Genomic DNA, 26,686 nt, shown 5'->3' with positions numbered 1-26,686 from the left:
TACCCAATGTTACTAGGTCCAATCGTTGCGATTTTTGAATGGTGTAGACTTTGGCACTGCTTTGATCCATTTCAGCTCTGTCAAGTGGCCTGCAGCATCGCTCGAAATTAGCACATAGTTTTTATTCGAATCACTTTTTCGTTGCCTCAATCATCTTAAACTCTTTAATAAATTTGGTGTAGCTATACTTACATGATAAAGTATCTGTGAATTTCGTAGGCATGGGTAGAAAAGTTACACATACTCAATTCATATGTATATGGCATATAACTGAAAATAATGAATTTAAATATGCATACGTTAATGTTAATCAGCATTCCCCCCCTTTCCTCCAGAAATTAAATGTACAGGGTGTCCGTATGTAATGGCCTCAATTTCAAACAGCGATTACAAACCTCATTGATATCACGGAGGGTTTCAATATTAGAAAAATTTGGCTGCTCAACGTAGAACCTTCTATAGCAGAAAGCCTCCGTGCGGAGCTTTGGCGTCACTGAAGCCGTCTATTTCACTTGTAGCCATTGGATATAGCAGGCCGAAGCATACGAAATCTTTATCTCTTTTTGCAGTATATTTAATGATTATACGGGAAATGGACGACTTCAGCGACGTCATGAACTTCGCGCGGAGGCTATAGGAAATGCTATAGGAAATGTAAGCTCAACTCTGAGAGTTTGACATCGAATTTTCTGAAAGCTCCATTACCTAAGCTGCCATTGATGCAAGCAAACAAAGAGAAAAATTATGCTCTCCTCTCCAAGATTATTATTTTTTTCAAATGAGACAACATTTCATTTGTCCAATAGGGTTAACTAAAGAATTTGGGGCTTGGAAAATCACCATGAAATTTTTTAAGTGGAGAGGAACAATCCCAAATCAATGTGTGGAGAGTGCTTTCACATGATATGTGGTCATTTGGTTATTTCTTATTTTTTTTCCGCTGAGAACCAAGAACTACACTAGCGAAAAAAAAATTTACCTGCAATAACTGCAACAACTTGGATTTACTGTATTCCAATTGGCAACACTTACAGCCCAATGCTATCTTCCAGCAAGATTCATTCCAGCACTGGGACATGGATGGCCGATCATTTTTGGACACGACTTTCTCAAACCAATGGATTCAGACGCAGTGGACCAAGCCGGTATATCATTTGAAAAGTTTAGACGTAGAGAGAGATAGAGATAGATAGAGCAGGCAGATCTTCAACACCATTTTCGCTTGAAAATATGGAAGTCACATATCAGGACCTACGGCATTTTGATAGAACTCTGACAACATAAATACATTAGGACCACACATACACTCAGAAAAATCTCCAAGAAATTTTCTATATCTTTATAACATTCTATAAACTGCTGTAAATGTCTAACTCGAATAATTGAATTATACTTCAACTATTCAGAATCTGTTCTGAGTATTCATTGAAAAAAAATTTCCTAATTGAAAGTTCTCTTGATTTTCTGAGAAACTGAATGCCTTCTTTATCCCAGACAGTGACTTTTTGAGCACAGTGGAAATTAATAATAATCGACTGTATTCTGTGTAAATTAAAAATGATGGGGTGTAGCGCGGAAGAAAGTACATAACCCCTCAAAAATAGGGGCATTTGAACCGGACACCCCCTACATACATGAGATCCAAATCATGAAAACTTCTCGATACGGCTCTATGAATTATTTTTGGAGATTAACCAAATTATGACCACATCAGATGTGAAATCAGGTTGAATAATTCATTTCAAAAGTTAGGAAACCACTATAAATTGCCAAAGAAGATGTTTCGACAGCAATGGCTTTCAACAGTGAATTTCGGATTTAATTATTTGAAGATGTCTTGACCTTCTAAAAAATCGGATCATCATTCCGAAAAAGTCCTTCTCCTCGTTTTTATTTTGCACACATTTCCCTACCATCTATTATAGTGTCTTCACGTGTCTGTTCCAACATTAATGCTGATTTCGGCATTTGAAGCCACGCGCGAACGCATTTCAAGCAAAACAATACGCGTGCGTTTAACTTCCACGTTGAAATAAATGTACGTAACGCACGTTCTAATGTTTCTTTTGCCGTTTAAAGCACTTTTATTTCTCTTTGGACGTTCTCCAGCATCATCACAATAGCTAAGCTTTCTTGAACAGATCAAGATCCCCATCTCGAAAATCATCTTCTGTTTATGGATCAGCACAAAAATCCCCAAAAAAAGAAGAAATAAACAAATAAATGTTTTGCGAAATTTTCTTGGAAATATTTAAAATAAGATTTCTTATGTTAAAAGGAATCATTTTTTTACTGAATTTTCTTTTTCTTCTTCTTTTTTGCCCTTGTAAAATCTTCCGATATGGTAATTTGATACTTTTCAGCAATATTTTTCAAAGCATTCAGTACACTAGCAAAAATACCCGGCGCTGTGTGCGACGGTATTTGCGTCGAAGGAGTGACGTACATGCCCACATCGTAAATGAATAAAGATTTCTTTACAATTGTTGGAAATGCAATGTTCGAGTAAATATATGGAACTATTTAATCCAGAAATTTTTTGCACGATTTCGAACTTTTGTCGAGCTACGAGGAAAGCTCGAAGATGTTTTTAAAATAGCAAATCATGACAGCTGTGTCCTACTTGATGGAATGTGAAATTTGGTGAAGATAAATCGTAGATCAAAGAACATATAAGTACACTTTTAGGATTAAAATTGACTGAAAATAGTTGGAATTTGTTGTATGAGAAAAAAAAAATTGATCAGTATTTAACAATTACTGTAGAACCACATCTTATATAGAAATAAATACAAGGCCACAGCGGGCAAAACTCCCAACAAGGTGGCTGAGAAAAAGATGCCCATAACACATATGGATGTCATATATTTCTAAAATACAGTAACACTCAATTAAAAATGTAATTACAAAAACTATAAACATAATTTGTAGTGGACTCTGGAACAAATTATATTTTAAAAATAGAGGAGGTTGTTTATACACAACTTTTTTCCCCTGAACTCATGATGGTTTTTGGGGGAAACACGTGTCCTCCAACTAGTTCACTAGTTGTTAAAGCCCCATCCCACGATTACTTGTGTCGCGACGCAGGGTAAGATAATTAAGGTGAAGATAATAAAAAGTCTTTGTTGGACAATAAATCGCAAAAACCACAGCCGGCGTGAACGAAATCGGGATGGGAGCGTCCAAATAGATACAGACCCCCCCCCCCCCCAAGCGACAGAGTAAATTGTTTTTTGTCTAGTTGCGGTCCTGAGGGTGGCCCAAAGCAGAGAAACTAATTTCGCTCTGTAAAATTTTTGGATCGAGATTTCACTCAATTGCAATAAAGTAAGCCCAGAACCGTCTCAAAAACATCACAAGCCCATCTGGTTTTTTGACACAATTGAATTTTTTTTTGTACCCCTAACTAATATCGACTTATCGCAATTTGCATACTTTATCTCACTAATATTTAAACGCTAAAGCTAGTGGGATGGAAACGTTTTTTTGGGAACTACAACCGATTTCAGCTAGGGTGTGTTTGCGGAAATGGCAATTTGAACTTCGCCAATCTTTCAGCGCCTGAAGCTCGCCCTTAAATACAGATATTTCAATGAAATTGGTGTGAACTTATAGGATTTTTCCTGCGCTACCCAGATATGTGCTTAGTTCCATGTGTGTGTGTGTGTAGGTCTCGCAGAGAAACTTCACAAATTTTTCAACTACTCTCAGAAACTTCACAAACGTCTTTTTAGACTTCACGCATTTTTTCCCCATAATCCATCATAACTCGGAAACGGTTCGAGATAGGACAGGGTTTATAAGCTGTTTCATGATCCACTTGGTCTCGTCTATCACCCTCTTTAGTTTGGCAGAATAGGTCGGATTCACCGAGTATATAGCTATGTATGACACGCAGGGCCGGATTAACACATATGATGGCCTTGAGCATACAAGGGATTTTCGTACCCCAGCCCCGTATCTTTTACTATTAACCTGAACGCATGGCCCATAGGCGTCATGGAAATTAGATCTATTTACGGTTTTCGAGAGTAAGTATGAAAATGGTAAGAACGTATTTTTAGGTGAGTAGGGAGAGGGATTCCGAACAATAATTTTTCCCGGGCCCTGTGCTATCACTGCTCGGGAGCCTGATGGCATAAAGTGCCGTGGAGTCCTCATGACAATATGATCTGGTTAAAATTTTGGTGAGGTTAAGTATGCAAATTGGTAGGTCAGTAGGAATACAAAAAAAAATTGTTTCGTACTTAGGGACCTGTGATGCTTTTGAGACGGTTCTGAGCTTACTTCATAGCAATCGAGTGAAATCTCGATCCCAAACTTTTATAGAGCCAAACATTAGTTTCTCTGCTTTTGTACCACCCTCGGAACCGCAACTAGAAAAACAACAATTTACTCTGTCGTTTCGGGTCTCTGTATCTATTTGGAAGAGTACACTCTCTGGTCCAATGCTCTGAGCTTACGATCCCTCACCCCCCCCCCCCACGGGCCCTTCCTTAGTTGTGGCCCTGGTCAACCTTTGAGTTAAGATCTTCAAATTTTAAGACTTTCTACTGGATGGTGATGCTGAAAAAAAAGTTGTACGTTTGAAAAAAAAGGACAAATTTCATAATTTTTTTGTGCTGCCCTTTTTTCCCGATGCCCTGAGCACGTGCTTCTTTTGCTTAATGGTTTATATGGCCCTGATGATGACACGTTGGAGATGAAAAAAAAAAATTTTTTTTTGGCGCCTACTAGACCGTTTTATATCAGCACATCAAATTTTGGCCAGGGTTTTCCGCCGAAGGCCGGCATTACGCTATAAAATTTTAAGAAAATTTATTTTATAAAATTTGAAAAATGAGCAGGTTACATCGGTTTACATTGGTTACATTCGAGCGAATGTAACCAATTATCTTATTGGTTTTTTCCCCCAGGTTTTGTAGAAAAAAGATATTTCATCAAAATTTTATACTGTAATTCCGTCCTTAGTGCATATTCATTTACAAAACAATATCCCCACATATGTATATACTATCATATGCAAATAACTTGTACATATTTTATATTTAAGCATTTTTTAGTTTGTAGCTGCTCAGTAACGGATCACGAGTAACAATTGAATTTCAACACTATATGTAAAAAATTTAACACTTTCGACGTATCCCTTGAAATAGAGCAGGAATAAATCGATTGATATTTGGAAAATATAGTATTACAAAAAGTTCTCAATTAATCCAATAAATCTAACTTACGGAACAAAAGACCTGATGTTATGACAATATTATGAGCAATATTTATTTTAAATATTAGAAAAAAAAGGAGTGATTGAGCAAATAGCTCTCCAAAAATATGCACTTATTCTGAAAATACCTTGATTTTATGCATTTGTATGCATCAACGCTAAAAGTGGAGCACCCACTGCGGCCCCAGCTCCGATACCAGTGTTAAGCTATTTCATCTCGTTAATAGAACTGTATGAACAAACATTGGACAGCGTTCGACTCTCGAGTGGGAGTGAGATTTTTGTTTTGCAGCCTGCGTTGCACGGATTTCAAAATTTTTTTCATGATACCTTAGTGGAGAGGATTTGAATTATGCATGCTCAGCCCATGTCCCCCGGGCCAAATTTGGATTCGGAGTCATCTAATGTGGCACGCAGCACATATCCTGATTACTTGAGTGGCCCGCGATATGTTTTGAAACGAAGGAAGGGGCGCGCACTCTCCAGAAGGTTGAGCAGATGAGCATCCTTGATTTAAAAGATATCTTTACTTAACTATATTCTCTCTCATGGAATAGGACAAAAAAGTCCTATGTAAAAGTAGGATTTCACGTAGGAACACGGGAATTTTTTGTATGATTGAATATGTGCGGGAAAAATATTTTCCAGAAATAAAGTATTGATAATAATTGATAATATGGAATGTGTGTGTAGTATAATTTTTTTTATAGAGCATGTCCATCCCTTATAATCAATCGTATACTGATACGCTCAATCAATCAACTGATTGTTGATTGAGCGTATCAGTGACCAAGGGATTGTTCGTATGAGTGACCAAATGATTGACTATATGAGTGACCAAATGAATAACCGAGTGATTGGCCATGTAAGTGTCCAATGGGGGTGACCGAGTGATTGGGCGTATGAATAATTGTAAGATTGACCAAGTGAGTGACTGTAGGAGTGACCAAATGTGTGACCGACTGATTGGGCGTATGAATAATTGTAAGATTGACCAAGTGAGTGACTGTAGGAGTGACCAAATGTGTGACCGACTGATTGAGCATATGAATAATTGTAAGATTGACCAAGTGAGTGACTGTAGGAGTGACCAAATGTGTGAACGAGTGATTGCATGAGTGACGGTATGAGTATCCAAGAGAGTTACTGAGTGATTGACCATATGGTTGACCGAATGAGTGCTTATTTGAGTTTCCAAGTGAATGACTGTGTGGTTCACTTTGTGAGTGATATAGTGAGTGACCATAATAGTAACCGTAATAAATGACCAAGTGAATGACCGTAATAATGAAGAAGTGACGTATCTATGACACATTCTAAGTTGTTGAACACTTCATCTGGAAGTAGCTTTCTATAGGTTGATTTGAAAGTTGGGACGCGGTAGCCCAGGTCGATACTTGCCTCAAGTACCAAAGGATGTTTAGAGGTGTCGCGAGTTCGATACCCTGTTCGTCCTTATCAGAAACTTTTCTGACACAGGGGTACAACAGAAACGGCGAAATGACCGCAGAAAAAGATTGCTACCGCAGGGAGTCCCCCATCAAGGGGTTAGTGCACCAACCTCTCGATGAGTATAAAAAAACAAGCCTGTTCGTTCGGATTCGGCACTAAATTGTAGGTCCCGGTCTAATTAGCCCTCGTGTGCAGAAAATGATCGTAGAACGACAAAAATTATCAAAGTTCAGAGATTTAGAAGTTCAGAATTTACAAGGATTATTAACTAATATGAAACTCTCACTAATCTGACACATGCCAGAACAAGGTGTGTCGGATTCCTGGAATTACCGGATAACTGGAAATCAGTTGAAAAAAAGCCCATTTATTAATAATATAAACTTCTGTGAAAATGCTATTCGGTGACATGTTTTCCTCTTCTTAACCAGCCAAAAGAAACGTCGTATGATTACTAGACGAGTCGAATTAGCGCATGGCCGGGTTATCGGGAGTCTACACTAAAGTGCAAAAATGTTCACCAAAACATGTTGTTACAGATAGAAGTTTACGCACAAAGCTCCCACAATTTATATATTTGATGATTCTACGAGCAAAATTGCAATCAACAATCGTCTGTCTCATTCAGATAATGATTGCAGTGAGAATATTTTTAGCTCGAAGTTGTTTTGATGGCGGACGCATCCTCTTTGGCGATAATAGTCACTTTACGCAAATTTCTAAATTTTTCCGTTTGAGAGTCTTTTACCGATGTTGACGCGTTCATTCTCAGCTCTTATGTGTAAAAATAATCCTGATACGTGATGAATGTGTTTGACAGTTTTGTTTTCGATCAAGTTCTTGAAAAACATCTGCGTCATCATTAAGTGGTTCGTGCACTTTTTATTTAAGATTCCTCTAAATTAATGACATCGATTAATATTTTCCAATTCTCTTTTGGGAAACGTCCAGACCTTTTTTTGAATCTGATTGAATAAATCATCGCTGAAAACTTAGAATTTCAGTTCATATTTCAGTTCTACACGATGTCAAGTGAAATTTGAGGAAAATTTGAGCAAATCAAAGGAAAACGGGCGACTGAGCTGTTTTGTATATTGCGTTTTTGCCAGTGTACAACGATCATCAAGTTATTTGTATAAAATGTTACTGTCTACAGGGCCATTAAGAGTCCGGTCCATTTCCAGTAAAACCCGAATACAAACGCGAATCGGAATAAAATAAGAGTTTTCACTGTAATAAACGAATTTTGTCCCCGATTTTCCTTAAAATGCGATTTTTTTTCCTTTGCAGAATGATTGGTTAAGCTCGAGGCTGTATTTTATCAAACATAGAGCATTCAGACAGGGTGGTAAGGAAAGTCTCTAGGCAAACAAATTTTACTGGCTAACCGTTGATTTGGGAGACATACTTTCAATAAGAAAAATATCCAAATAGCATGTAAACCTCTTATATCCCATTCATATTTTAAGGGGTTGTATAGCCTACCTATTGAAATACAAAAACTTATTTTTTTATAGAACACCCTGCACTCAAAAAACCCAATTGCAAAGTTGTTTCTCCCGAACAAAACTAATTCCACAAAAAGCCAACCAAAAACTTTCCACGTGCAAAATTCACTGAGATATTTGAATTGAAAAAATTGAGAAAAAATGGGAAGGAACAGCAAAAATAACGGCCAAAGCTTCTTTCTCTTATTTATGCTATTTCCCCCCCCCCCCAATTTTTTGAACCCAAATATCTCAGTGAACATTCTCACTTAGATACGTGGAGTTTCGCTGTGGGACTCGGAAAAGACAGGAGAACAACTTTCTAACTGGGAATTCGAGGACAGGATGCCCGTTTGATAAGTTAGTTTCGTATTTTAATAACTATTTAACTCCCCCTTGCAACATGAATGATGTTTCTGAGTTCTACAAGTTATTTGGATGCTTGTCTACTTCGAAGCATGCCTCTGTAATCAACGGTTCAACAGTAAAATGTGACCTAGGAACCTGAAATACTGAAAATTGTATTATTCTTACAATTAAACGAAATGCGTGGTAATTATCATGAATATGAAGGGAAACAATATCATTACCTTCTCTTGCTCCAAATTATGTCTCGTGATTTGTAAATAAAGTTTGAAAAAGGAAACATCAAAAAATATTTCATTGCCTAATCTAATATGAAACAGGGGGCGTGTACGCAGGTTCGACATTTGGCGGCAGAACAAAATTTTCTTCTCGAATATATTTGAGTTACCCCAACTTTCCAAAAAGCATTTTAACTAACAGGGAAATTGGTTAACATAGCATATAAACCGTATTTCGACATTTCACGTTTTTTGAGCGAAATATTATTATTTTCTTACTTTTTGGTCGGCTTGTGGGAGCACAGGTCTCCTTTGAGCACCCACGTATGCCTCTAATATGAAACTATAATTATATACCGGTTGTCCAGTAAGTGCTAATGCGGCTTTTATCTCACCAACTGTCCGTCGTAGAGGTATGACTTCAGTTTAAAAAATGCTCAAAAGGCGTTCGAAAATTACCTCGTAGCAGTTTCGAAAGTAAAAATACAGTGTGTTACAAGATAAGAAATTTAAATTTTTATACGGTCCCCCCTTGTCCTCTAACTTCCAACTAGAAAGTTGTTGCCCCATATCTCTCGATGCAAAGAGAAACAAATTCCATGTTTCTAAGGCAAATAGTCGCTAAGATATTTGAATTGAACAGCAAAAACTTTGAATTTATGCTATCTTTTCCCAACTTTTTGAATATCTCAGTGAATATTGCACTTAGAAATTTGTATTTTTTTTGTTAGCCTCAGGAGAAACAGCGCAAAAACTTCTTAATAGTAAGTTAAAGGACAGTGGGAGGGGGGGGTCATAAAAAATTTAGATTATTAGATATTTTGTTGCACACTGTATTTTCACTCTCAAAATTGGCGCAGGGCAATTTTGAAATATCTTTTGAGCTTTTTTTCAAACTGGAATCATACCTCTATATTGGACGGTTGATGAGATAAAGACCGCATCAGCACTCACAGGACACCCTGTATGTATGTATTTTTAAACGTACAACAGAAACATACCCGTCCTGGGCTTTCATGTCATTACGACTCACCCTAGCTTTCTACAGCTTCTTCAAAGCTAACCGATGGCTCTGAAAAGAAAAAAAATTCAGATTTTAAGAAAATTATAGTGATCTTGTGAAATTAGTTTTTCTTTTTTTTCAGAACAAAAGCAAGATTATTGATTCTTTGGCTTTCAGATAGGAGAAAAACTATAAAATACACAGTTTTTAAATGTATTACTCTGGGTTTAATTACTGCGCATGACTGAAGTAATATGTTTTTTTTTAAAGAGACATTAAATAGTTTCTTCTTAAGTGATAATTTTATTGATTGATCATGTCTAGTGAACCTTTACTACTACTACTAAGCCGTACACGCACCTCGTATACAGGTTGTCCTGTAAGTGTTAATGTGGCCTTTATCTCATCAACCATTCGTCGTACAGGTGTGGTGTCAATTTAAAAAATTCTCAAAATTTGTTCCGAAATACCTTGGTTACCTCCAGCAGTTTCAAAAGTAAAAAAAAAAATGCGTCACAAAATAAAAATCGAAATTTTTATATGTGCACCCTGTCTTGAAAAACCCAACTAGAATGTTGTTGCTCTGTCTTTTCTGAGGCCAACAAAAAAAATCACGTTTCCAAGTGCAATATTCGCAGAGATATTTGAATTCAAAATCGGAGAGAAGTTTGGAACAGCATAGACAACGCTTCTTTTCCCCCGTTTATGCTGTTCTTTCCTAACTTTCTTTAGATTTTTGAATTCAAATTGCGCTTAGAGAAGCGGATTTATTTTTTTGTTGGCCTCAATAGAGACAGGGCAACAACTTTCAAATTTGGTTGTTTAGAATAAAGTGTCCATATAAAAATTAAATTTTTCTATTTTGTGTGTCACGCTGTATTTTTACTCTCAAAACTGGTACTGGGTGATTTTAAAGGCATTTTTTTCTACGTCGGAACCGTATCTCTACGCCGAATGGTTGATGAGATAAAAGTCGCATTAGAACTTACAGGATCCTCTACATAATTTCTAAAGAATCGGTACCTGCCCGAATGTGTGTGGCCCTGATGTATTTATGTTGTGAGAGTAGTGCTTGTTTTGCTCTGTCTTCAACATTTTGAAGTAGAGATGGTAAATGCTTGAATATTAATGTTGTGTATGTATCGTGTTGAAGATGTGGCTGCTGTTTGCGAAGCGGCTTTTTCAAATGGGAGACCAGATCGTGCAGCTGGAAAGCCAATGTCGATGTCACCACTGGGCCACCAGCGGGGTTCGATCCGCACGATGAGAGTCTAGCGCTATACTCACATGACGTCTCAGCAGCTAGTGAACCACTGATGGAAAAACATTTTTTCATTCTCCATAGATTGAAGAAATCGTTGTCAGATGTATGAAGAATATGGCGATTTATCTAATAAATTTATTTACATTCATAATTTCAATATATATCACCTTGTATATAAATCGTTTTATAAATTTCTGAATATAGTAGTTTGAAAAATTATAAAATTTAAAAATAAATTTAGATTTATGGTTCGCAAAAAGTTATTTTGTCACGAAAAAGTAATTTTTCTTTTTAGTACAGGAAAAAAAATTAGTTCAAATTTTTGTCGACAAAAGGCGCTGCAAGTAATCAAATTCCTGGAAATATGCAAAACAGAGTTCTACAAAATGCAGAGTGTACAATTAACAGCTCATTCATCTCTTTTGTGAGTTTTCCTGTTACTGGTGCTTACATGATGTTTTCATTGTGATGTTGACATTGGTGGACAAGGCGCTATTGGTGAAGTTCTTTTACCTCAGCACCGAAGAGATGGAGAAAGGTTCTGTGTGTTTCAAGGAATTCTGTGACTTGCTGTCGTACCGCACTCTGCGTCAACGATGCCGAAATCCGTGAACTTCGAATTATAATTTCACGTAGAAACACGGGAATTTTTTGTATGATTGAATATGTGCGGGAAAAATATTTTCCAGAAATAAAATATTGATAATAATTGATAATATGGAATGTGTGTGTAGTATAATTTTTTTTATAGAGCATGTCCATCCCTTATAATCAATCGTATACTGATACGCTCAATCAATCAACTGATTGATTGAGCGTATCAGTGACCAAGAGAGTGACCAAGGGATTGTTCGTATGAGTGACCGAGTGATTTACTATATGAGTGACCAAATGAGTAACCGAGTGATTGGCCATGTAAGTGTCCAATTGAGTGACCGAGTGATTGGGCATATGAATAATTGTAAGATTGACCAAGTGAGTGACTGTAGGAGTGACCAAATGTGTGACCGAGTGATTGCATGAGTGACGGTATGAGTATCCAAGAGAGTTACTGAGTGATTGACCATATGGTTGACCGAATGAGTGCTTATTTGAGTTTCCAAGTGAATGACTGTGCGGTTCACTTTGTGAGTGATATAGTGAGTGACCATATTAGTAACCGTAATAATGGCCGAGTGAATGACCGTACCGAAATAAAGGTCTCTACGTGAGAAGATTTTTTTTGACAAACTACATTCAAATGAACCAATTACTTTCATTTTTACGAATTTTTAAATTACTCACGAACTTATGAGACATCCTGTATATATTCTGCAGAATACGCATATAACATTTGACGCCGAATAGTCGAACAATTGAGAATCATGTGCGGTTATGTACCAAAATGGTTTCAAATTATAATTCTTTAAATACAAATAAAATTATACTAATATCCGAAAGAAAGACATAAATAATAAAAAAATAACATTTTGATTCAGCAGAACACACACAAACACACACACGAGAAAATTTTTAGTATATGATAAAATTTAGTAAATAACTTTTATTTAACGAGAGACGAAAGTAATTTTGCGAAAGATTATGCGCAACATTTTCCCTTGTCGTATACGTGGGAAAAAAAATGCTTTTAATTGGATTGACGGATATTCCTAATGAATGTTTTTTCTTTATGTATTGAAATTGTGCGGAGTTTTCATGTTACAGTAAATATTTGTCAAATAAATAAACCAGAAAATTTGATTAAAATTTAATGGTAAACGCGTGCTTCCACAGCCTATGTTATGACAAAGTTTTATACAGAAGTAAAGTTTCATAATATAAACCAAGTTCGATCATAAATAAAGCCAGTTTAGTCATAAATAAAACAAATTGATTAAAATCAAGGTTTATCATAAATTAAAGAAAATTAATCCAGATCTCAAAAGCAAGCAACAACGAATTAAACGTAGGCTGGGCTTATACTATAAAAGTTTGAGAAAAGGTCTTTTACAAAATTTATATAAAAAAAGGATCTATGACCCTGTTAGTTACATTCGCTCGAATGTAACCAATATGCTTATCGCTCGCATTTTTCAAGTTTTATGAAATAAATTTTTCCAAAAACTTTTATAGTGTAAAGTCAGCGTTAGAGAATAAATATATTTCATATCGATTTCAAAATTTTATAAAAAATATTTAATCAAAAGAATGATATTAAATAACCCTTGTCAATCATAATTAACATTAATTATATAATCATAATTGATCATAATAAACAATAATTAATCATTTTTATTGATAATAATATGTTAATAATAGTAATTGTAAAACAACAATAATCCTAATCATCGTAACTAAATAATAATTAGCTATTATTAATTTTATAATAACAATATAATAAAAATTATCTCAAAATATAATAATATTCGTAATACTAATAACCATAAAAATAATCAGAAGTTGAATAGAAACAAACTGTGTCTGAAAAAGTATAAGTTTAGTTTGAAAAAAACAAGTATTTTAATTTAAAGGATTTAAAGGAAAACTACGAAATAGAAGAATTTTTCCTTAAAAAATCCAGATTTATAAATATTTACATTTTATTTTTTTAAGTTATATATATTTTTTGTGTTTGCGTGTTTCTATTTATTTTTATAAAATACAAGATTCATGTTAATTTCGAAAGGTGAGTAATTTCTCACCAACAATGTTGGTGGCCAGTAGATTGGAACTACCCCTGAAGGTGAGAAGTTTTTCAATTTTTAAATCATTTCATTTTCCAGTACTTAACGATATTTATTTTTGGCTATTTTGAAATATCAGAGTTTCTTATTGCATTGGAATGTTATTTTTGATATATTTTCTCATCCCACTACTTACTATTTGCGAAAACATTCTTCCAAGTTTTGAAACGACTTTAAAAATTCAGAATTAAATTTATTCCTAATTTAACAAGTTAGAATAACTAATAACTCAATACTAAATTTTATGATGCAAAATCTAAATAATGTGTAGGATTTAAAAACCTAAATAATGTGCGTGAGTGTGTGTAGGATGTAAAAATCTAAATAGTTATTTATACAGGGTGTATTGTAAGAGCTAATGTGGCCTTTATCTCATAAAGCGTCCATCGCAGAGGTATAGTTTCGGTTTAAAAAATTCTCAAAATGCTTTCCAAAACTTAGATTCTACCAATTTTTTTGAAAGTGAAAACACAGTGTGTGACGAAATAAAAAATCTAAATTTTTTATGGTTCCCCGTTCTCTAACTTCCAATGTTGCCCTGTTTCGCCTGAGTCCAAAAAAAAAATTCGAGTTAAATATTCGATGAGATATTTGAATTTAGAAATCGGAGAAAAGTTTGTGAAGAACAGCATAAATAAAGAAAATGAGCGTTGTTCGTTGGTTTTTGCTATTCTTTCGTAACTTTTCTGCGATTTTGAATTCAAATCTCTTAGCGAATATTGCACTTAGAAACATGAAATTTTTTATGTTGACCTCAGGCGATACAGGGCAACAATTTTCTAATTGGAAGTTTGAGGACGGAAGAAAGACGTATAAAATTTTAGATTTCTTATTTTGAGACACTGTATTTTTACTCTCAAAACTGCTACAGGGTAATTTTTGAACGCCTTTTGAGCTTTTTATAAACTGAAGTCATACCTCTACGAAGGGCAGTTGATGAGATAAAGGCTGCATCAGCACTTTCGTGACACCCTGTACACTGTAATAATAATAATGAAAATTCCGTGAATATATCTAAGAATGAACTCAAATGTAGCTAAATTTCAGACGCTAGTTAAGATGATACAGAATGTGAGAATTATTAATTGCATCATTCCAATTTAATCACCACTTATTAAGGTAAACATATTTTCGCATTAAAAAAAAAAATTATTTTCATTGCGAGTTACAGCACTGCTTTTGATATTCAAATGTTCGGAAAATTTTAGAGAAAGAGAGAAGTATCTGGGTGATAATCCTTATTATTTAGTAATTATGGAGTAAATTCCATAAGTATCATATAACTTTTGGGTGCACTGCATTTCATTTTAATCATGGCGAATTTGTCATTTTCATACATGGAGATGACTGAATATCTACAGTCGAATTTCGTTGTAACGAACTTCAAGAGACCGTAGAAATCACTTCGTTATAACGAAATTTCGTTATAAAGGAATTCCAGCTTTTTGCATTGTTCTTATGTGAACTTATCTGTTGGATTAGAAAAGTGTTCGTTAAGACGGGATTTTTGGTATAACGGTATCCGTTAAAACGGGTTTCGTCTGAGGTTTTTATTACGATTATTTATTTACTTGTTTTTTGACGTGAATTCGTCTTTTAAACCATCTCACAATACTGGTTGCAATCACAAAAAGTCGCGTACTGAAATCATTTGAACGCGCATGTATTAGGAAGTATTCAGAATATATCGGTGTTTTTTTATGTCTGTGTTTGTATTGTGTTCATAGAGTGTGGGTCTAAGTTGGGAATCACCGCTCTAGACAGAGCAGAGGTCCCCAACTGGTGTTCCATTAAAAGCTCTGTTCTAGGCCTAGGCGAACTAAGCTCGGGAAAAAAGGGAGAATGACTTTAGGAGTCAGAAATCTACAGTTTTTTTTATCACTGGGGGGGGGGGGGGAAGAAAAAAATTGGAATTTTTAGAACTCGGATAAAATAACTGTTTTTTAGTAAAAGTTTCTGGTTTCAAAGAAACCCAAACTATCAATACTAGACTACGATTATTTTGTTTACAAAAACGTACGAAAATATTTCTGAAGGGGTGATATATTTCGTTATCAAAATATGTATTGCACAAGGTTTCGAACAGAATGGTTTTGAAAAGGAATTTTAAAAACATCGATAGGCCATATATGGCCAAATTGACCAATCACAGCGAAATTTTCACTTTTTATTGCTTTTTCTTTTCATAATTTTGAATATTCCATTTTAAATTTTCGAAAACAGCGAATCTTGCATTCTCGTGGAAGATGATATATCACTACTCAATTTATATCACTAATGATATCGCTGCGTAATTCTGTTGCGTTTAGTTAGAACATGATTACTCCAAGATCACATTTTTGAGATATAAGCACTTTTATTGCGATTTAAAAATCAAAAATAAATCATATACAACAAATACAAATGGAAATATCATACATCAGCATGTTGTTTAGCCGTTCGCATGTATTTTTTGTATTTATCTAAGGCCAGTGCTACACTATAGAAGTTCTTTGTCAAAGAAAATTTATAAAATAAGTTTGACAAAAAAATTTGATAGTGTAATGGGCAACTTTGATAAAAAAAACGCTCTTTATCAAAGTTTCTTTTACCAAACTCAGCCTCCTTATCCAATATTTGAAAAAAGATTAATGTTGATGCTTTCTATGCTGCAGTTTCAATTGCTCAATTTTATATACTATGTACTTTGCGAGTTGATAAAGTAATTAAAAAATGAGTGGTAGGTATCAATTGGATATCCGAGTTTTCGTCTCGATGAACTGAAATAGTTCATTCGATTTGAACGGTATAAAAAAAATATAAAAATGATTTTAAATAAACTAAAGAAAAAAATATTTTTTTTTTACTTCAATCACATACTAAAGTCAGTGGGAGCTACAAAGGCCTTAATTCCCAATGCGAATATCAGAGATTTGAATTTCTCTACTAGCTGAATGAAAAAACAAACGTTTGGATGCTTATCGGCTATGATGAATTTAATTAAAATATGTTTCGAGATATTTATAATTTGTGTGTTGATAAATTTGTGTGTTGATGTTTATAATTTGTGTTAGTTGCATTTTTAATTGGGTTGCTGCATTTTTGAAATATATGACATCCATATTTTTATGGGCATCTTTTTCTCAGCCACCTCGTTGGGCATTTTGCCTGTTGTGGCGTTGTATTTGTATTTGTTCATTACTTAATCCTTTAGGCCTGCTGGAAGGACCTTCCAGTCCCTTGAAACTTCAAAGCTTTCGTTTGTATTGCGCATGTTTGTATTTGTGTATCATGTTTGTATTTGTGTATTATGTTTGTATTTGTGTATTATGTTTGTATTTGTGTATTATATGTTTGTATTTGTGTATTATGTTTGTATTTGTGTATTATGTTTGTATTTGTGTATTATGTTTGTATTTGTGTATTATATGTTTGTATTTGTGTATTATGTTTGTATTTGTGTATTATATGCTTGTATTTGTGTATATGTTTGTGTATTTGTGAGATTAAAAAAAAACGAAAAAATATCAAATTTGTCTTAATGTTTCGTTTTCAATGCCGGGAGTGTTTGAAAGCAAAGTATGTGACTCATTTTTTCTAAACAAATTCAAATTTTTGCTCACAAGGCAATAAAATTGAAGTTGAGTTATTAAATAATTGAGTTTTCAGAAATTTCGCGTACCTGCCCATGGAAATATTTAACAAATGCATTTGAGATATTTCATATCGAAAATATTATTTTCTCGTCTAATTTCAAGTCAATTTCATTTTTATCAAACGAATCATTTCATTTTTATTAAAGGTCTCATTTCAAAAGCATTTTTAAATTTCGAATTAAAATTTATTTAAAATTATAAAAAATTGAATATAACTGGTATTTAATTTATAGGTTTATATAACACATTTTTTAAACACTTTTTTTCAGGTTTTTTTTTTTATAAATTTTGTATTACATCATTTTAGAAATATTTGTAAGATGTGTTTCTCTCCATGTGTGTGTTTTTTTAATATTTTAAATATTGTACAGGTAATGCAAATAGTCATTCAATCGGATGTATTGGGTTCAAGAGAAGTAGGTATTCAGCTATGTGATTTCATTCAGGGGAATATATTATATATATATATATAACATTGTTTTTTTTCTTTTTTCCCCGTGAGTTTTCAGTTTCGATGATTTCCAAACGAGATTGTCGTCGACGTTGGCGGCACTTCTGTGTCAAATTAGGTCACACTCTCAAAAGAAATCATAAATCACCAAGAAATACAAGCACGTGACTCATTAACGTGAAGCGTGAAACGACGTAATATGGTAATAAAAAAGAAAACAGACAATTACTCGACGCCAGCCGTTCGGTCACGAGCACGCTAATGCAGAAAAGGACGGAATTATAAAAACCTATCATGATGTTTGGAATCAGCTGTCGACAAACTTTACATTTTTTTCCCCCTCCCAGGATATATATATTTTTTTAGAAAATTAATTTTGTGTCGAAATTTTTCTTGTTTTAGAGTAAAAATTCATTTTGAATCTAGATCGTATCCTGTAAACAGGAACTACGTATTATTGCAAAAGTGAGACTTACAAAAAACACAACAACTTCTATGTCTGGCATTTGCTAACTTAATAGGTAAAAAATGTCTGGTATTTTCTAAAAAAATATACGTATTACTCCGTTTTAGCCCTTGCATGACGGAAAGCCATCCAAGTACAACAACTTATGCCAGAAGAAAAGTAGTCTCATATTATTCATAGACAGTTTTTTGTGGAAATAATAGTCGTTGCTGTGCATACAAATCCAGTACGAATTTGAAAAGAAATCCATATGTGAGTGCAGCAGAAATAAATTTTATATAAATTCAAGAAAACAAGTTTCATATTAGTTAGAAATAATAAGTTATCTACAATAAAAAATTTATCAGTAAAAAATATAGAACTCTCTGACAGAATCCGCAATGAGTTGTGATGGAAGTCTGTATGTGTACAAACAGTCCGAGTGCGTATCTGAGTGGATTTTAGTGCTGCCATCTATTTTTCGAATTAAAAGTGAGTGTAATGACTGAATATTTGTAGCGTTGTAGATCTGTGCTCTGCAGATAACCAATTGCTGATTGTTTTGTTAAAATTTCGACTCGAACTGCACGATTCATATAAGCTGGTAGTCACGCCAGTTTGATTTGACTACATCTAGCCACGGCACATCATTCGAGAATGACAGAGAAAAGCCAAATCTATCATAAGGGAATAGCTCTGTTTCCTAGAATGTTCTAGGTACTTGACTTTAACTTTTTACTTTCCTGGCGAGTCAGTAACTGATCAGGCGCATCATTTTTCCAAGGATTCACATGGATTTTGTGAAGTAATACGACTCCATATTTTCAATTGGAATGCTGCCGTCAACTAGGATCAATGGCGGAATTTAAGGACACCATTACTATCCAGGGTCATTTGCTGCGTGCATATTTAACTGAATTGTTACTAATGGTCTATTGGCCACACTGTTGGGAACCCATTGCTGCCGCAACAATATCGAGTGGAATTCTCTTGCTTTTTCTAAACCTAAATAAAGAACGTTTTCTGGGTGATGTTCCTGGAGTTCCGGCGATTAATGCTATTCAGTTGATTGGCTGACTTCATTTCCCATTTCAAACTGAGATTTATTAATTTCGTAGAATCTTCTAAGGGAACTGATTCCTTTGTTGAGTTGTCGGAATGGAACGTGCAACTTTCCAGTTCAATCCGGAGAGGAGCTGCTTTTTCCTGCGAACGAGGTTGTCCAACGTGGTAGTTCACCGGGGAGGTCGACCATCGTCCGATCGCTGAAGAGATTGAAGAATCCTCGGCTTCTGCTTCTTCATCTGTAGAGTGAGACTATGGTTGGATTAGTGAAGCTACGGAAACGTAGGCCACCATCTGTGATCCAGTTCAGGGGTTCATCAGGCGAGACAGCTTGATGAGATAGGTTTTTTAAGGTTGTCTGTCATTTCATGAAACTAGTGAGACTGGAAGTGAACTTTCTTTGGATTTTTCTCTTTGATTTTAAATTGAATTCCGAGTTAAGGAGACCGTGTCGTTCGACCAGCGACCTTCGTAATCGCTCGTAATCGCTTCGTAATCGGGGGGAGTCAACACCCCCGCTCGGGGTGTTGACTCAGGGGAAGAGCTGGCTTTGTGGATCGTTGGAACTCATTATAGTGGTGATGAGTGATAGCTGACCCGCGTGCCATTGTGTGGCCATGATGTGTTGCCGATTACAATTTTTTGTTTGTTCTCGCGAATGATTGGAAATTAAATGAACTTAACCGTTACAGATTTTTGTATAATTTATTAATATGGCTGAAAAGATATACAAACAATACTTTGAGTGAAAAGTTTTATGACGTTTTATTTCGATTTTGAGCTACTTTTGAAACATTTGAGTTTTGTTAATGTGTTTGCACATCAAATATCCAGATTACTAAACAGAGAACGTGAACGCACAAAAAAATGATTTCAGTGTCGAAGATATGTGATCGATCAACCCTTCCTAGTTTCTACTTTCGTTCACAGGTAAATTAAAAAAAAAGAAAAAAAAGTTATCTGCCCGTTCCAGGAATTCGGGCAGATTTTTCACTATTTTTTTTCTTAATGAGCTTACAAGAATGTGCTTTTTTGCTGGTAGAACTCTTTTACGAACTCAGTGATTCCTCACCGAAAGCTATGTGGAGATTTTCGGACTTCAGAGGGATTAGAAAATTATCTTTCTTTATTCACCGAGATGTTCCTAAAGATTCGTAACTTTCTCATGGGTAAGTAAAGCTGTAGACAGCTCAGAACTTGCTGAAATTAATTATACACAACCTGCACGTTGAAGTTATCCTTCACGTTACCCCGTTCCTTCTCTTTAGACACCAGTTCATTAACATTTAAAGTTAGGAAGCCTATCCACTCGCTTCTTTCCTAAATGCCCATGTCATCACATTCATCTTTCATTTATCTTTTACATTACGTTATTTTTCTAATACATTATGCTTGTCATTTTACCATTTACTCTCCTCTTTGGTCTGGATATCCTTGTATGATACTGATGCTCCTACATTATTTTATTTCCACAGCGAATGATTTCTTCTCTCTCGTGGCTCTCTATCTTTCGCAATCACACGGCCGTATGATCAGGAAAATCACGAGTATACTGTATAATAAATAAGTCTAGTTTTGTTTATCAAAATGTTTCGACTCCATAAAACTATGTTCAGTCCATTTCTTGTTTGGGTCATTCAAGTATTACGTAAGCAACTCTTACCGGTTAAAACTCGATAAATTATGCTTTCGCAATGATTTAAAACCTTTGAAACATATTCAATTTGCTCGCTTTGCAACTTCAGTTTCAAAATTTTGTTAATCTTGTCCACAGAAAGCTACTTCACTTTTGCCATCGAGTAAACAAAATATTCTCTCGTGGCTTATTCTGGTTTACAGCATTCATAAGTTTCAAGCCTTACGTACGATTACGCGTATCTCAAATTTGCACGTATTCAATAGTTTCCTTAATTTTTTGGAGGCAGGAAAGTTTAACATATTAACGATTACATAAATATAATTTTTATTATTTAATGAAAAATGCTCTGTTTTTATTGAAAAAAAAATTGAAAAACAGTGCTTTTCTATTCTGTGAAAAAATTTTATTTCATTGTGCCAAGTGCAAACGTTATGCAGAAAAAAATATGAGTCTGTAAACAATTGGGACAGCGTGTTTTTAATCAGTTGTAATATGAGGAATATGCCTGCATGTAATAACTTTTTCGTATGTTCGTACAGGCAGAGATGGTGACCTCAGGAGAGCGGTGAGCCAGACTCGCTTGGTCTATTCTTCCAGTGTGCCTCAAGACAGCAATCCCCGTGGTCTTATGCAGGTTCTGTACCATGCATCTTCAATCCATTGCTCGCGACACCCCACGGTGCTCCCCGATAAACCCAGAGTGCTCGATGATCGCGAGCATTTGATCAACGTTCCGATTGAACACCTTGTACGAATTGCATTCAAGGACTGAAATCATCTTGATTTCATGCATTCGCATGTCAAACTTGCCGTAAGGGTGCTGTTGTCTTGATGATCGGTACAGGTAGTGCTCGCGACTAGGAAAAGGTTGACGACCACTGATCTTATACATTTGGGAGACACTGGTGGATAAACGTTTGAGGGGGAGGGCTCATGGCAATATTTTCTGAAGAAATCTGGAGTTACTGGCTTTCAAAAAGTTTGAATTTACAACTTTACAATAAATTAACACAAGAAAAATGAATTTTTCTTCATTATTCCAGTTTATTTAATTTTTTTCATCTCACTCTGAGATAAGAGCATGGAGCCTCCCGCTATTTTCCCCGCCTCCTTTCGTACTCCCCTGGGGGGGGGGCAGCCGGAGCCTCTTAGATACAGACTAGTACCAGTCTAGGAGGCTTTGGCTCAGCTTACTAAGTTTTGCTGACTGAGGGGGTAAATGTACTTTCAAAAATTCTGATTTAGAACAATTTTTGTATGCTCAGTTGGAACCATTTCTAAAACTAGAGAAGACCGCTTAGCCAACATTTCTACCATTCGCTAACGAATTATCCAATTATGCAGAATGGGGGTTTGCATCACGTTTGCTGATGGAAGCAAAAACCATGAATCGCTGGAATGTAAGTGAAAATTTGAGGCTAGGTCCCCTCTGGAAGGGGAAAAAAAAACCTACATTTCAATATTATCATGAAAAACCCCAACAAATGAGTCACTAAAAATCAACACCTAAATACAAATACGAATCCAAAGGCCACAACAGACAAAATAGCCAACGAGGTGGCTGAAAAAAAGCCGCCCATAAATAATACCGATGTCGAACATATACCTAAACTATATCAAAAATACAGCAATCTAAGAAGAGCAATAAAAAAACCAATAATTATCATAAATGTAAAATATACTGTCCATAAAAAAATTATGATTATCTTGAAATCTAAGTATGGATAGCTTCTCGATATATACCAATATAAAAGTTTTTAACAGCTGGTTGATGCTAAGATATATTTTGGAAAGAGAGAAAATTTAACTGCCCCTGTGGAGAATCGAACCAACACGTCCTTTCATTTTCCGGGTGAACGCACTACACCAGTATTTCCCAAAGTGGGCAATATCGCCCCATTGTGGGCGATGGAATGGTCCAGGGGGCGATAGAAGCTATGGACTTAACATAGGATCCTATGGGTTCACTTGAGTTGGGGGGCGATGAGAAGGAAGAAATTGCTGATGAAGGGGCGATGGAACAAAAAGTTTGGGAAACTATGCACTACACCATAGTTTCAAAACCTTTTTTGTCTCATCGCCCCCTTCTTCAGAAATTTTTTTCTCCCATCGCCCCCCAAAGCAATCTAACCCATAGAATCCTATGTTATACTCGTAGTTTCTACCGCCCCCCCCGGAACATTCCATCGCCCCCCAGAGGGCGTTAACACCCACGTTGGGAATCACTGCACTACACCATAGTTTCCCAACTTTTTTTGCCGCATCGCCCCCTTCTTCAGAATTGTTTTTTCTAACATCGCCTCCCAACGCAATCTAACCCATAGGATCCCACGTCATACCCGAAGCATCTACCCCCTTGGAACATTCCATCGCCCACGTTGGGAATCACGGCACTAGACTATGGAGGCAACGAACTTCTCAGTCTTCCTTTGGAGCTCGTGTGCACTGAAAGGGACCGTACATGGACGGTCGGATCTAATTCAGGTCAAAGCTCACAACTGCTGACAATGCCACCCGATGGCGACTTATCCGAAGATGTCACTCTCCGCTATACTGCTATACCAATATGTTTATCGTATTTATTTTAAACGTGCCATTTGTGTTAGAATTCATGACCCCCGGAGGTAGGCTATTCCATTTATTCATGACCCTATTACAGGAAAAACTCCCCGTGACAGCACAAGATTGAGTTGTCCCTTACTAAACGATACTGGTGTCCCTTTGTGGAAACTGTTGATTGACGATGTATTAATAACTCATATGAGGAGGATGTCACTCTCCGCTATCTATGCGAAGTTTTTAACAGTGGGCTAATGCGAAGATATATTTAGGAAAGAGAACCCCGGAAAAGTCGAAGAATGAATTTAGGAGAAGCGAAGAGACATTTTTTAGAATGAAACCGAGCATTCTATCCGATTTTAGCGTACTTTAATTTTTTTTTTTTTGCTTTATACCTGCGCGTTCTTTTCTTCAACAAGTAAATCTTTCAATTATATTTCAAGTTTATAAATTTTAAACTTTTAATTAGTGGATAAGTATTATACTTTATTGGGAAACTTAATTTTTAATAAATAGTCAACATATTATTCAAGGGGGTGCGGGAAGGTAAATTTAACTGCACTGGTGGTGCCGGGTGGAAAAAACGGTCAACAGCCACTGCACTATAACGATGTTTTTGTTAGGAGATTTTTTGAAAAACCGCTACAAGGATACTTTCTGTATTTCTCTCAAATTCGTTTTGAATTTTATTTAGCTTCGTCACTTATTTTCGATCTTATGAAGGCGTCTAAGAACATTGGTAATTTGCGCCATAGGATCACCAAAAGCACTAAGGAAGTCATCGTTATTACTGCTTTCTGTGCAAGACACAAATGTGTAATGCGAGAAACAACTTTACGGGTGCAATGCATCTAACTGAATTTCATTAATAAACCAATCAATTGCAAATTTACGCGGCGAATAAATTCATAACAGCACATTTTCTGGTGGTACAAAAAAAAATTCGATTTAGAAAAGACGCCAACAGCAGCATAAAGCTGATAGCACGTAATGATAATACTGTCTCTCGATATAACGATAATTCCTATACAACGTTTCCTATGTTTTTCCGCAGAGTATTGTTATAACGAAGTTTTACTGTATATGCGGGGCCTTTACTACGATTACAGCCCTAAATTCAGAATTATCCTAAGTAAGTCAAGGCTATGCATACACAAATAAGTGGCAAACATACTAAAACACACACACACACATTTTGGATAAAGAAAAATATACTGTCCATTAAACATATAAGTTGTTATCGTCTCGATGTGTGTATAGTTTGTCGATTTCTCTGACCTAAGTAGATTTTTTTTTAAATTCAAGGTAACCTCATTAATTTCAGTTCAGGAAAAAAATAATTATTTTAATTCGTGAATACTCAATTATAGCTGGACATCTAAAAATGAATTATTTATCCTAATTTGAAAAGGAAATTCAATCATTATTAAAAATAGTTTATATCAACTAAAATTTTAACCTACGCCTTGTATTATATATAATTTTTAAAATTTGAATTTAAAATCAACATTTAACTTTTAATTTGAAAACAAGTTCAAGGATAATTTTAAAAAAAACCAGTTGAATCATTTTCTAAATAAACGAATGTGAAAAGGTCTTATCTCAGTTTTGAAAGACAAGCTTAATCTTTTTTCCATGAAAACTGTTTTAACTATTTATTGTAAAAACGTATTCGAACTCATAGAAAATTTTTTTATCTAAATTTCTTAAGTATTGATTTCTTGAATTTTGAACTGAATGAAGCAGTAATGATTACTTTACGAAAGAAACTTAGAGACTGTAATTTGATTGTATAAAATTTCCACTAAAATTTATGAATTATACTTTTCGCATGGGTGAAAAGATATTTATTCTATACCCAAAAAGATTCAGAAACAATTGTGAGAAACAAATCAGACAAAAGCAGAAAAAAAAAATCAGATTTATGAAATAAGTGCATAAGATATGCAATAATAAGAAAATTTAAGAAGAACTTTGCAGTTAAAGGAAAAAAAAATTATTTAAATTTTCTTGACATCAGTATTCGTTTCTAAAGTAGTGAGAAATTAGCGGCAAAGAGAAGACCATTCCGTGATGGTTATACTCACTTGAACACAATGTTTGATCGGTGTTGTTTGAACGGTTTGAGGAAAATTAAAAATGTAAAGACATGTTTGTTATTATCAAATCTGAGCAAGTTTTTTAAATTTTTATGAAAAAATCATAATAATTGATCTATTTCTCCGTATTTTAAGGAATTTTTTTTAAGTTTGTAGAAATCTTATAACATACTATAAGTTTCGAACATCATTGAATGTTTAACAGAAAACAAAATGAATAGCATGGGATTCACACATAAATTGGAGAGATATGCCCTAAATAATATCGTTACACCCAAAGATAACGCCCACATTACATCGAAAAACAATATTTTAAAGCATGTTAAAATGATTATAGGTTTCATGATTATATTATATTTATGGTTTTAATGTATCACATGAATACAAACGCCTTACATTTATATGATTCACCATGTCCAAATTATTACTATTTTCCATGACATCACATTGCAACCTATTTTTCTGTACACGTGTTGGGAATATGCGAAAAAAAGGGGAAAAAAAAGAGAACCTTTTCCTCACATTGACACACAAAATAAAAACTTGAACTTGATTGGGGTGACCCTATGAATAATAATAAATAATAATGGTAATAGAAACGGACACACGGTAAAGGAAGGAGAGTAGTATAGAGCGAAGAGCGAACACTTAATCATTCAATCTAATCTCTCAGCTATATATGCGGCATGTAAAATAATTCAACCTCCTCGAGTGACACTTCTATGCGGCGATTGCAACATAGTATAGGGTTGATGCATATCATTCAACTCATCGTCACCGTGGCTGCTCGCATAAGAAACGATTTCTATTCAAATGAGGTGCGTATGTGTATGCGTTCCCTCCCCATCAGCGCAACATATGCGAATCTTTCCACGGGGGGAACCCCCGGTGCCAATTCTTTCTTAATATATCCACAATTATTATAATCCATTTATCATTTGCTTTTCGTAAGATATCTTTGTGCGGAATCACCCTGCCACGAACGGGTGATTAATCATTGGATTTCTTTTCCCAAATGCATGTTCCTCTGCATATCAATAGCACGCGTCGTTC

At 35.1% G+C, this 26,686-nt stretch overlaps 1 long non-coding RNA gene across 2 annotated transcripts in view; it reads right to left on the bottom strand.

Annotated features, from left to right (window-relative positions):
- The window catches only part of LOC149071190 (uncharacterized), a 55,005-nt gene that overhangs the window by 7,659 nt on the left and 20,660 nt on the right, over positions 1 to 26,686 (bottom strand). For both annotated transcript variants that reach the window (XR_016194681.1, XR_016194682.1), the window contains exon 4: positions 9,752 to 9,822. This is a non-coding gene — a long non-coding RNA (uncharacterized LOC149071190). The remainder of the gene's footprint in view (positions 1 to 9,751; positions 9,823 to 26,686) is intronic.

This window comes from Pholcus phalangioides, unplaced genomic scaffold, assembly GCF_987345545.1.
Source record: "Pholcus phalangioides strain wild (caught in Gottingen) unplaced genomic scaffold, Ppha-v1.0 ptg000019l_1, whole genome shotgun sequence".
Classification (NCBI taxonomy): domain Eukaryota; kingdom Metazoa; phylum Arthropoda; class Arachnida; order Araneae; family Pholcidae; genus Pholcus; species Pholcus phalangioides.
The sequence above is the reverse complement of the archived record's forward strand: the minus strand, read 5'-3'. Positions and strand labels throughout refer to the sequence as shown.